This window comes from Papio anubis, chromosome 18 (genome assembly GCF_008728515.1).
Source record: "Papio anubis isolate 15944 chromosome 18, Panubis1.0, whole genome shotgun sequence".
NCBI lineage: Eukaryota > Metazoa > Chordata > Mammalia > Primates > Cercopithecidae > Papio > Papio anubis.
Window position 1 is genome coordinate 15,005,920 of NC_044993.1, and position 13,738 is coordinate 15,019,657.

The 13,738-nt window shown below is 42.6% G+C and overlaps 1 protein-coding gene and 1 non-coding gene across 4 annotated transcripts in view; one reads left to right on the forward strand and one right to left on the reverse strand.

Moving 5' to 3' along the window:
• The window catches only part of ZNRF1 (zinc and ring finger 1), a 116,017-nt gene that overhangs the window by 64,321 nt on the left and 37,958 nt on the right, over positions 1 to 13,738 (reverse strand). The gene's annotated exons all lie outside the window — the stretch shown is intronic.
• On the forward strand, positions 12,993 to 13,101 carry LOC116271417. The gene has a single exon (XR_004179971.1). It is a non-coding gene; the product is annotated as a U6 spliceosomal RNA (small nuclear RNA).

Below are 13,738 nucleotides of genomic sequence, written 5' to 3' on the forward strand. Positions count from 1 at the left end.
GCTGTGATATGACTATCTATATTAGGAAAGGCAAGAAAATCTACAAACGGCAATAACTAAAACAAGTTCAGCAAAGTTGCTAGACACAAGATCTACACGCACAAAAGTCAACAGCACTCCTCCACATGCCAATAACAATTAGAAAACAGTCACAAAAGTGTTCATTGTGACTCTATTTCTAACTGCTAAAACGTGAAATTAAATTAACTGCCCCTCGCTATGAATACAAATAAATAAATTGAGCCAGGCACAGTGGCTCATGCTTGTAATCCCACTCTCTGGGAGGCCTGCTTGGGGCCAGGAGTTCGAGACCAGCCTGGGCAACATAGCCAGACTCCATCTCTACAAAAAATTTAAGAATTAGCTGGGCATGGTGACATGAACCTGTAGTCCTAGCTACTTGGGAGGCTGAAGCAGGAAGACTGCTTGAGCCCAGGAGTTCAGGGTTACAGTCAGCTGTGATCATGCCACTGCACACCAGCCGGGGTAACAGAGTGGGACCCATCTTGTAAAATAAATAAATACATCTGTTGAGGTATATTTATCCACATATTAAAGGAACACTATAAAGCAGTTCAAATGAATGGGGTGGATCTGTATGAAAACATCTCAAAAACATAATGCTTAATTTTTGTTTAATGGCAATAGACAGATACATTATATCCATTTTTAACATACACACAAAATTGTGGGGATTCATATAAGTGGTACAAATGCAGAGAAATCCACAGAAATAATAAAATATAAACATTTCATTTTGGTGATAACACATAGATGTTTGCTATATTATTTTTCTGTACTGTCCTGTATACTTGAAATACTTCATTCTGGGCATGGTGGCTCACACCTGTAATCTCAGCACTTTGGGAGGCCGGAGTGGGCAGATCACCAGGTCAGGAGATGGAGACCATCCTGGCTAACACGGTGAAACCCCATCTCTACCAAAAATACAAAAAAACAAAAAAATTAGCCGGGCGTGGTGGCGGGTGCCTGTAGTCTCAGCTACTCGAGAGGCTGAGGCAGGAGAATGGGGTGAACCCAGGAGGTGGAGCTTGCAGTGAGCCAAGATCGCGTCACTGCACTCCAGCCTGGCTGACAGAGCGAGACTCAGTCTCAAAATAATAATAATAATAATAATAATAATAATAATAATAATAAAAGAAAACAGCTGGGTGTGGTGGCGCACGCCTATAATCTCAGCATTTTGGGAGGCCGAGGCAGGCAGATCACCTGAGATCAGGAGTTTGTGATCAACCTGGGCAACATGGTGAAACCCTGTCTCCACTAAAAATACAAAACTTAGCTGGGACTGGTGGCGCATGCCTGTAATCCCAGCTACTTGGGAGGCTGAGGTACGAGAATCACTTGAACCCAGGAGGCAGAGGTTACAGTGAGCTGAGATTCTGCCACTGCACTCCAGCCTGGGTGACAGAGCAAAACTCTGCCTCAAACAAAACAAAACAAAACAAACCCCCAACTCATTGAGGCCTATATAAATGCAAACACTTGGCTGGGCGGGTGGCTCACACTTGTAATCCCAGCGCTTAGGGAGGCCGGGGCAGGTGGAGAACAACCGGGTCAGGAGTTTGAGAACAACCTGGTTAATATGATGAGACCCCATTTCTACTAAAAATAAAAAAAATTAGACAGGCGTGGTGGTGCGTGCCTGTAATCCCAGCTGCTCGGGAGGCTGAGGCAGGAGAACTGCTTGAACCCAGGAGGTGGAGAATGCAATGAGCTGAGGTCGCACCATTGCACTCTAGCTTGGGCAACAAGAATGAAACTCCATTTCAAAAAAAAAGCAAACATTAAATTCTAAATGACAGCTGGACACAGTGGCCTGCAGTGCCAGCTATTTGGGAGGCTGAGGTGGGAGGATCACTTGAGCCCAGGAATTCAAGACTGCAGTGAGCCGTGATCATGCCACTGCACTCCAGCCTGGGTGAGCTGGCCCTGTCTCTTGAAAAAAACAAAAAAAACAACAACAAAAAAGAAGATTCAGCTGAGCAAGCCACGTTTACTGGCACCAGATGAAGGTTCACACTCAAAGTCAAGACCATGCTATGGCCATGGCAGGAGGATCACTTGAGCCCAGGAGTTCCAGTCCAGCCTGGGCAACACAGCAAGACCCTATCTCTTAAAAAAAAAAAAAAAAAAAAAAGACTATTACTATGGATAGCTCAGATAAAGCCAGTGATTGATACTGTCATAGCATCTTCATTGCTAAGTTAAAAAAAAAAAAAAAAAAAAAATCTCGCACCCAGCACAATTTGCACTGGTCCCACCTCCACTTATTAGTAGTAATCTTCACAGCTCATCCATCCCCTCTCTGTGCCTAAGGTAATGACTTAAGCTTCTCCTTCCCAGCCTTTTCCTAAGAGAAAAAAAATGGTCAAGAGTATCTAACAAAAAACCATAATGCAAATGCAAAAGGGCAGGCAGAGTTCATGCATTTAATTTTAGGTCTGTTACCAGGTTTTTCTTGAGCCCTGGCCAGGGTTTTTCTGGTCCTGGCATAGAGAACATGGTTTGCATGGGTGTGGGTTAAATTAAAAACAAACAAACAAATAAAACTCTCACATCAAGTGCTCAAAGAACATGTCCCTAGGCCGGATCCTTGAGGCAGCCGGACAAGCACCACCCACGATCCAACCAGGATGCCTGCCAGAAGTTTGTTTCCCATATTACAGAAAAGGGACAGGGGCAGCAGCTAACATCATCATTATTTCAAATACTCTACCACCTCCTTCTTCTGGTGGAAGTATTATGCAACATTAGAGAAAGGAATTCCATTTTTAATAGGCCCATGGGTGACACAGCACCATACTAAGCTCTCCTTAGGGAATTATATTAAATAACAGGTAAGCTGCTTAAAATACTATGTTACTTCACTTTTAAGTATGTCACTCATGGTTCATTTGTTATAAATGCAGTCCCTTTTCCAAGGCAAAGGGGTATGCCCATCAAATAACTTAATTAAAAACTATGGCCACACTGCCTTGTGAAATTAGTGAGAGAAAAGTCAACAGGACGAGGAAGCCTAAAAGTCAAGAGCTTGGGCCGGGTATGGTGGCTCACACCTGTAATCCCAGCACTTTAGGAGGCAGGCTCGTTTAAGGCCAGGAGTTTGAGACCAGCCTGGGCAATATAGCAAGACCCCCATCTCTATTTAAAAAAAAAAAAAAGGTCAGGTGCAATGGCTCACGCCTGTAATCCCAGCACTTTTGGAGGCTGAGGCGGGTGGATCACTTGAGGTCAGGAGTTTGAGACCAGCCTGGCCAACACGGTAAAACCCAGTCTCTACTAAAAATACAAAAATTAGCTGGGCATGGTGGTGCATGCCTGTATGCCTGTAGTCCTAGATATTTGGGAGGTTGAAGTGGGAGGATCACTTGAGCCCGGGAGGCAGAGCTTGCAGTGAGCTGTGCAACTCTAGACTAAGCAACAGAGAAAGACACCGTCTCAAAAAATAAAATAAATTTTAAAGAAAGTCAAGAGCTCTACCTGTCCTACACCTAGGAAAGGTGACATCTAAACCACTGTAAGAAATTCCAAAGTTTAAATTCTGAAAGTCAAGATCACATTTTAAAAGTACAAAGCAGCTGGGCATGGTGGCTCCCGCCCATAATCCCAGCGCTTTGGGAGGCCGAGGTGGGTGGATCACCTGAGGCCAGGAGTTCAAGACCAGCCTGGCCAACACAGTGAAACCACATCTGTACTACAAATACAAAATTAGCTGGGTGTGGTGGTGCATGCCTGTAATCCCAGCTACCTGGGAGGCCGAGGCAGGAGAATTGCTTGAACCTGGGAAGCGGAGGTTGCAGTGAGCGGAGATCGTGTCATTACACTCCAGCCTGGGCAACAAGAACAAAACTCTGCCTCAAAAAAAAAAAAAAAGGTATAAAGCAAGAATGGCTGGTTCCTGATTTGCAACAGGTTTCTTGGAAAACCAGTACTCCACCCAGCCAGGGATCCCCCATGTCTCTTAGATGCTATCTTCTATACCTATCTGTGTATATATACCATACACTGTCTCTTTTATCAGATTTTATCAGATTGTGAGCTCTATGAGGGCAATAACCATGTCTTATCCATTTCTGTGTATCTATCAGGACTGAAAATGATTCCTTGCATATACTATAGTTTATTTTATTATTATTATTATTTTTTGAGACAGAGTCTCGCTCTGTCGCCCAGGCTGGAGTGCAGTGGCGCGATCTCGGCTCACTGCAAGCTCCGCCTCCCGGGTTCACGCCATTCTCCTGCCTCAGCCTCCTGAGTAGCTGGGACTACAGGCACCCGCCACCTCGCCCGGCTAATTTTTTGTATTTTTAGTAGAGACGGGGTTTCACCGTGGTCTTGATCTCCTGACCTTGTGATCGGCCTGCCTCAGCCTCCCAAACTGCTGGGATTACAGGTGTGAGCCACCGCACCCGGCCGCATATACTACAGTTAAATGTTCAGTAAGTATTAGCTGTGTTTAAGTGAATCCAGCACAAAAAGGCCTGGTGAGGTAGAAGCAAGATAAGAACTGTACAGTTTTGGAAGGCAGCCTGTTCAAAAGAAACACATGTCTAAAGAACATGCCAAATTTTGCAAGAAAGAGATAAAATGTTCCCTCAAAGTAAAACTGAGGAAGGGAAGCACCAGTTTCCTCTCACAAGCTTCCGAAACGATAAAAGCATGTCTGGTTTCAGTGATAATGTGTTACAGGCTTAGGCAAGAACAGGTGAAAAAAATCTGATAAATGCAATCAACCACGAAGCTGGCCACAGCTCAGGCTGAGGGAACCAGACTCGGCCAGGCTGCTTAAAAACTCACTGGTATAAACATGGCTTTAAAACAAGGGAGGCTCAAAAAGAGGAGGGATGATAAAAGCATCAGTCTCAACTTGTTCTTTATTGTAGACAGTCTCCCACTTCTATTGAAGTATTTTTGGAGTGCCAACTACCAGTGGTGGGATGACACCAAGTATAACACCAAGGGAAGCACTCGAGGGTCATCTTTACCGTTCTGGAGCTGGCCTTGGCCTGCGTTCCCACTGGCTGTTAAACCCAACATGCCAAACCCGGAAGAACACCGACTCATCACGCACTGATGTACAGCAGGCCTTCGCTTATTATAACCTCTCAAAGAGCAGTGAGCCAATTTCAGGCCCTCTGTGAGAGGTCACAAGAACCCTTGAATGAAAAAATATCAGGATTCAAAAACCATTCTGCAGAAATTAACAGGCTGATCCTAAAACATACATGGAAATGCAAAGGACCTAGAATAGTCAAAACCCAACATTATTTTGAAAAAGAGGAAAAAAATGGAGACTGTACACCACCCAATTTCAAAACTTACCATAAAGTTACAAGTAACCACAAGAGCAAGAGACACATAAATCAATGGAACAGAATTGAAAGTCGAGAAATAAACCACTACATTTATGACCAGTTGATTTTGCCAAGGGAATTCAGGGAGAATGGATGGTCTTTTCAACAAATGATGCTGGTACAACTAGACATACGTGCGTTTACAAAAAAAAAAAAAGAAAAAAGAAATAGACACTCCCTCCCTCATACCATATTCAAAATTAACTCAAAATGGAACACAGACATATGTAAGAGCTAAAACTATAAAACTTCTAGATGAAAATAGGAGAAATTTTTGTAAATTTGGACTAGACACTTTTTTTTACATATGATACCAAAAGCATCATCCATAAAAGCAAAAATTGATAAATTAGACAATCAAAATTAAAAACATTTGCTCTTCCAAACATACCATATAAGCAAATAAAACCACAAGTCACACACTGGGAGAAAATAGTTGCAAATCATATCTGACAAAAGATATATTCATAATACATAAACTCTTACAACTTAGTAAGAGGACAACTCAATTTTTAAAAATGATGATATACAGAAAATCACTGGACCTTCCTCTTAATTTTGCTGTGAACCTAAAACTGCTCTATTAAAATAATTACGTCTTTTTTTTTTTGAGACGGAGTTTTGCTCTTGTTGCCCAGGCTGGAGCACAGTGGCATCATCTCAGCTCACTGCAACCTCCGTCTCCCAGGTTCAAGAGATTCTCCTGCCTCTGGCTCCCGAGTAGCTGGGATTAGAGGCATCCGCCACCATGCCCAGCTAATTTTTTTTTTAATACTTCTTTTAGTAGAGATGGGGTTTCACTATGTTGGCCAGGCTGGTCTCGAACTCCTGACCTCGGGTGATCCACCCACCTCAGCCTCCCAAAGTGCTAGGATTACAGGCATGAGCCATCACACCTGGCCCAAGAATTAAGTCTTAAAAACAAAAAACAACAAGCAAGCAAAGATTTGAATCGACATTTCACCAAAGAAGATAAGTGAATTGTTAATAAATACATGAAAAGGGATCATCGCTAGCTAAGGAAATACAAATTAAAATCACAGTGAGGACTGGGCGTGGTGGCTCACGCCTGTAATCCCAGAACTTTGAGAGGCTGAGGCGGGCATACCATTTGGGACAAGAGTTGGAGACCAGCCTGGTCAACATGGTGAAACGCCATCTCTAACAAAAAATACAAAAATTAGCCGGATATGGTGGCATGCACTTGTAGCGTAGCGCTGGAGGCTGAAGTGGGAGAATTACTCTGCCAGGAGGCAGAGGCTGCAGTGAGCCAAGATCGCGCCGTTGCACTCCAGCCTGGGCGACAGGGTGAGACCCTGTCTCAAAAATAAATTAATTAATTAATTAAAATCACAATGTGGTACCACTATATACCTACTAGAATGACTATAATCCATAAGTCAACAATACACGGTGTTGGCAAGGATGTGGCAAAACTGGAATTCTCAACCATTGCCCATGAAAATGTGAAATGTACAGCCACTGTGGAAAAGGCTGTCAGTTTCTCAAATGTTTAAAAACAAACTTCTCATATGGAATCTTATGTCCACATGAAATCATGAACATGAATGTTCACAGCAGCATCATTAATAATTGTCTTAAGCTAGAAACAACCCAAAAGTCTATCAGCTGGTGAATGGATAGACTGAGTGTGGTAAATTCATATAATGGAATACTATTTAGCAATAAAAACTACTGATATCAGCACAAACTACTGATACATACTCAACACATATGAACTTAAAAACATGGTGAGTGGGCCGGGTGTGGTGGCTCACGCCTGTAATCCCTGCACTTTGGGAGGCCAAGGCAGGTGGATCACCTGAGGTCAGGAGTTCAAGACCAGCCTGGCCAACATGATGAAACCCCCTCTCTACTAAAAATACAAAAAATGAGCTGGGCATGGTGGCACACGCCTGTAATCCCAGCTACTCAGGAGGCTGAGGCAGAAGAATCACTTGAACCCGGGAGGCAGAGGTTGCAGTGAGCCAAGATCGCACCACTGCACTCCAGCCTGGGCAACAAGAGCAAAACTCCATCTCAAAAAAAAAAAAAAAAAAAAAAAACCACACACAAAACAAAAACAAAAACAAAAACAAAAACATGGTGAGTGAAGGACACCAAATGGAAAATAACACATACTGTATGATTTCATGTATATGAAATTCCCAGAAAAGGCAAATCTAGAGAGATAGCAGTTGCCTGGTAGGGAGCAGAGACTGACTAAAAACAGAAGGGCCGGATGTGGTGGTTCACATCCATAATCCCAGCACTTTGGGAGGCCAAGGTGAGAGGATCGCTTGAGCCCAACAGTTTGAGGCTGCAGTGAGCTACAGTCTCACCACTGTATTCTAGCCTAGGTGGTAGAACGAGATCCTCTTTTTAAAAAAAATAACAATAAAAAAAGAACTTTTTGAGAGATAGAAGTGTTATAAAATTGGATTTTAAGCCATATGTGGTGGTGCTCGCCTGTAGTGCCGGTTACGTGGAAGGCTGAGGAAGGAGGATTGCTTGAGCCTAGAAGGTCAAGGCTGTGGTGAGCTATGACAATGCCACTGCACTGTAGCCTGAGTGACAGAGTAAGACTCTATCTCAAAAAAAAGAAAAGAAAAAAAAAAAAGATTTTAGTGATGGTTGCATAACTCTGTATGTTTACTAAATATCATTGTACATTTATAATGTATGGATATTATGGTATGTCAACTATACCTCAGTTTCAAAACAGTAACCACCAATATCCCACAACATCTGGAGGATCCCTAACTGCAGGTTCCTATATACAGTGAAAACCTTTTGGAAAACTTTCTGGTAGAACTGTGGTTTTCTGGCAAAGAACTATGAAAGGGATTTCTCCATTAACGGTGCTTCTTCAAAGTCAGCACATGTAAGAATCACCTGGAAAACCTGTTGACAGACCAGCCCCTCTCCTCCCATGTGGATTTAGTAGGTCTGGGGTGTGGCCCATAAATCTGCATTCCTAAAAGCTCCAGGACCAGTCATTAAAAACAGATATTTCAAAGTCCCACCAGGTATCTATTATATCCAAATCTCTAAGAAAGGAGAACCTGGGAATCTGTACCTCTTACAGGTATCAGGGAGAATCTTATGATTGATCTCATGGTTTAGTACTCCATGAGCTACAACACTCTCATATACCATTAACTCCAAGGATTTTTATAAGTGGTTTCAAGAGTAAAATCTGTGTGTTCCTGGGTTGAAAATGACTAAGTAAATTATCTGTATTTTAAGTGGTTCTAAGTCTTTAGGATTCTGCCTTAGGCCTTTCTAAATAAAGCAATTTGCAGGAAAGCAACTTATATTTATTCACAATATTCTAAATATGCTATCACATTAAAAAAAAGTTTTCCAAACAAATTAAAAGTAATAAAAAAGAAAGTTTTTGCCATTAAAAACGTTTAGGCCACTTTTCAAGTTTAGTCTAATTTTAAATCTGTTCATTTTAAAACAGGGGTGTGTAATTGTTAGATCTATAGGAACTATTAATTCTATACAATTCTGATAGGCACTGATAACAGCAGCAACCGTGCCATTTTCAATGGTTCAATTCAAGGATTTACCACATACCTACTGGAATCTAATGCTGTGCTTAACACAGAGGTTAAACACGGAAGATATGGTTCTTACCAGGAATTCACCAGTGATTATAAAACAATAGTACTCAACGTCACTGTATACTGGAGCAGATGGGGAATTTTTACAGAAGTAGGACTGTGTCCTAGAAAAAAAAAATAACAGCACTTATATTATTTTCAATTTCTCTTATCAGTATGGCTCAAAGGAGTAGGAGGACTCATCGTCTTGCACACTGGAATGCCATGTTGTATGAAACAGAAAGAGCCAGACTGCAGATCGTGCTTAGAAGAACACACACACAGGACTTCCCGGAGAGCATCTTACTGTTTCTTCAGAGATTCTTATTTAACTGGCTTAGAGTGGGGCTCAAGCTCCCCAAGGAAAGTGTTCTGTGGTAAATTATGTTTCTAAAGATAGTTGCAACAATGGTGTCCATCTCATCAGCTCTTCTGCAATGTCCCCTCTCCTGCCCTTCCCCTTGTCACAGTGCCAAACCAAATTCTTGTTTTGACAAACAGAACATGCAGAAAGCCACACCATGTAACTTCCAAGGCTAGTAGGCCCCAGGAGAATTATAGCTTCTGCCTCTGCTGCCTGGTATGCTCACTTTTGGAATTTAGCTGCCAAACAACAAAACCCAAGCTAGTCACAACTAGAGAGACAGTCACAACTAGAGAGACAGCCACAGCAAGACAGAGAAGGTTTTGCCTCCTCGTCATGCCCACCAACTTGCCAGATGTGTGAATGAAGCCATCTTAGCCATTCCAGTCTCTATTTGACTACATGTCATGAGATACCCCAACTGTTAGTCACATAGAGAAGAACCATCCAGCTGAGCCCTGCCTGAATTCCCAAGTCAGAGAATTATGATCAAATATAAAATAGACGTTGTTTTAAGCCATTAAGTTTTGAGGTAGGTTTTGTTGCCTAACAACAGACAACAAAAATAGGCTTCAAGTCTGCTCTAGAACATTATTCTAGGTAAATGATATACAGATCATGGCCAACATATATGAACTTGGTCACTACACCTCAAGAGTGAGAAAAGCTTGAAATCTAGCTACCAGAAGGAAGAAAATAAGTGTTCACAAGCAAGATCAAATCCACTTCCTTATCATAGACTTTTCCACATTTGTCAGCAAAAGGTTTTGTTGCTTCCCAAATTTTGTATTAGGAAAGCAGGTTATATGAGTGCTTTAACTCCTTTCTAAAGGCCATGCTAGGCTGGGTGCGGTGGCTCACGCCTGTAATCCCAGCACTTTGGGAGGCCGAGGCGGGTGGATCACGAGGTCAGGAGATTGAGACTATCCTGGCTAACATGGTGAAACCCTGTCTCTACTAAAAATACAAAAAAATAGCCGGGCGTGGTGGCAGGCGCCCGTAGTCCCAGCTACTCGGGAAGCTGAGGCAGGAGAATGGCATGAACCCAGGAGGTGGAGCTTGCAATGAGCCTAGACTGCACCACTGCACTCCAGCCTAGGCGACAGAACAAGACTCCATCTCAAAAAAAAGAGGCCATGGTAACTAAAATCAGTGGTTAGTGAGATGTTTTCAGCTCAGTACTCTTCTTCCTCTAAGCACATTCTATTCATAGATTTGGGTTCCAGAAACCATTTTTTACAATTTTAAAGGAGATGGAAGAAAAGGTGAATTGAAGAGAAGGTCTGGGGTACAGGATATTTACCCACAAACAAGAAGAGTGGGCCAGAAGTAGTGGCTCATGCCTGTAATTGCAGCACTTTGGGAGGCCGAGGTGGTGGATCACCTGAGGTCAGGAGTTCCAGACCAGCCTGGCCAACATGGTGAAACCCTGTCTATACTAAAAATACAAAAAATTAACCAGGCGTGGTGGTGCACGCTTGTAATCCCAGCTACTTGGGAGGCTGAGGCACAAGAATCGCTTGAACCCAGGAGGCAGACACTAGATCATGCCACTGTCCTCCAACCTGGGTGAAAGAGGGAGACTGCCTCAAAAAAAAAAAGAAAAGAAAAGAAAAGTGAAGACCAAGTGACATTAAAACTGAGTATTTCCAGGCTGCCTTGTTTAACGAAACAAATGAGGCACAGGACTGGCATTGCACACCTATCTACCGATGTGTTCCAATCTTAAGAGTATGCTGAAACAGGAGGAAGAAAAGATCCTGGCTGGATACAGATCTCAACAGTATCATCCATTCTGCTCATTATGAAAGCTTCAAAAGATGATGCTGGAATCGACAGATTCAAATTCGAGCTCTGTCAATTCCCATCTGTAACATGGAAATAGTTTCTTTCCACCTCTTGGGATTGCTGTGAGGGAAAAAATAAGAGCATGTGTAAAGTACTAGCCCAGTGCCTGGCACAGAACAGGCACACAAGAACTGTCAAGTTCACGCTTACTTTCTCTCTTCTCTCCCAAATCAACACAACTGGACCTATAAAAGGGCTGCATAGTCCAAGCATCTTCTTGAATATACTCTAAGCAAACACAATTAAGAAATGGAATCACACATGGCTCAGTTCAGAGTGGCCAAGGGAATTAAACATATGTATGTATACATACATATATACAAACATATACCATCCAGGTGTAATCTGGACAAATCTTTACCCAGTTATCACACAGGTATTAGTATCCCTTTTAAACATTTAAAATTTGAACAGCTGAGAAAGAAAATGAATGAAGTTGCTTCTACATTTAGACAGGTTGTCTAAAGTTCTTTGGATGAAAGAGCAGATAACATAAATGCTGGAGAACAGGGCGGGCTTGTGTAGAGATGGATCCTTAAAAGGAGAATTGTGGAGGTGAGCTCTGAGCCCAAGGCAGCTAAGCAAGTCTGAATGATCTCAACTCCTGAGAGCTGGCTAGTGAACACTTTAATGATTGTAATTAACAGAGCCTTGAATCTACCACCACTTGGGAAAGAGAAGCTTAGTTCTCCTAGGATTAAGAAGGAGACTGAAGACTCCCAGTATGATCCTTCTCAATTCTTATATAAGGTAGTAAGTGGAATCTGCCAATCTAACTGGCATTAAACTGATAACAGGCCTAAATGGCCTATTATAGCCCAACCTTTACCTGTCTCTGTACACTATAATTTCCCTCACTATTTAGCCACTTGAACCACAGAACCAGAAAAATGAGACTGTATGTACTTTTCAGGTGTCAGCTTCACATAGCTCAAGATCTTACGACGTCTGCTATATGAACTGTGAATTCTAGATTTTATTATTTAGGGGCTACTCATTCACCTTCCTCTCAGATACAGTGATAGAATTTGAGGCGATGGTAGTGGACTTAGAGATCTGCTGAATGTGTACTTCTGAACCCATTTAAAGCCAAATTCACCTGGGTAAATAATAAAAGACTTTTTCTTAAATTTAAATTTTTTTAAAGATAACTGTTTAAAGCAAAAGCAAAAACAAAAACCAAGCCCACCTGCCAAAAGAAAAAATGTATTCTGAGGTTGAGCATGCACATGCCTGTGTGGGTGTATAAAATATATGACAGCAATGTCCCAGAGGTTAGGAGGAAGTAAATGTAAGAATATTGTTGCCGGGCGCGGTGGCTCAAGCCTGTAATCCCAGCACTTTGGGAGGCCGAGACGGGCGGATCACAAGGTCAGGAGATCGAGACCATCCTGGCTAACCCGGTGAAACCCCGTCTCTACTAAAAAATACAAAAAACTAGCCGGGCAAGGTGGCGGGCGCCTGTAGTCCCAGCTACTCGGGAGGCTGAGGCAGAAGAATGGCGTGAACCCGGGAGGCGGAGCTTGCAGTGAGCTGAGATCCGGCCACTGCACTCCAGCCTGGGCGACAGAGCGAGACTCCGTCTCAAAAAAAAAAAAAAAAAAAAAAAAGAATATTGTTGCAAGGTTCTTACACTATACATGAAGTGGTATAACACTAACTGAAGGCAGACTGTGATAATAAGTTAAAAGACACACACTATAAAACCTAGAGCAACTACTATTTTTTTTAAGCCAGAGGCAAAGCTAATAAACCTGTAAGTAGAGACAAAATGGATTATAAACTTTTATTGTGCTCGCTTCGGCAGCACATATACTAAAAAAATTGGAACGTACAGAGAAGTTTAGCATAGTCCCTGCACAAGGATGACATGCAAATTCATGAAGTGTTCCATATTTTAGAAAATAAAATACATTTAATTAAAAAATTAAAACTTTTTTGTTTTGAGATGAGGTCTCCCTCTGTTGTCCAGGCCGGAGTGCAATGGAGTGATCTCGGCTCACTGCAACCTCCACCTCCCAGGAGCAAGCGATTCTCCTGCCTCAGCCTCCCGAGTAGCTGGGATTACAGGTGCCCACTAGCATGCCAGGCTAATTTTTGTATTTTTAGTGGAGATGGGGTTTTGCCATGTTAACCAGGCTGGTCTTGAACTCCTGACCTCAAGTGATCTGCCTGCCTCAGCCTTCCAAGGTGTTGGGATTACAGGCATGAGCCACTGCGCCCAGCCAAAAAAATAAAAAACTTTTCTTAACCCAAGGGAATGCCTCAAGTGGGCACATGCACAATTTCAGGAAGCACACTGTGCATGCGGCCCCTCCCAAGTGTTGGTGGCCACTGCACATGCGGACAGCCAACCCCAAGAGAAGAATCAAGGGAGAAGTAACACAAGACCCTGAAAGCATGCCAACATATAAAACCCCAAGTCAAAGGGTCAAACTATGCATCTGATCTCTCAAGTCGCCCACGTGGCCCTCTTCCAAGTGTACTTTACTTCCTTTCTTTCCTGCTTTAAAGTTTTTTAATAAACGTTCACTCCT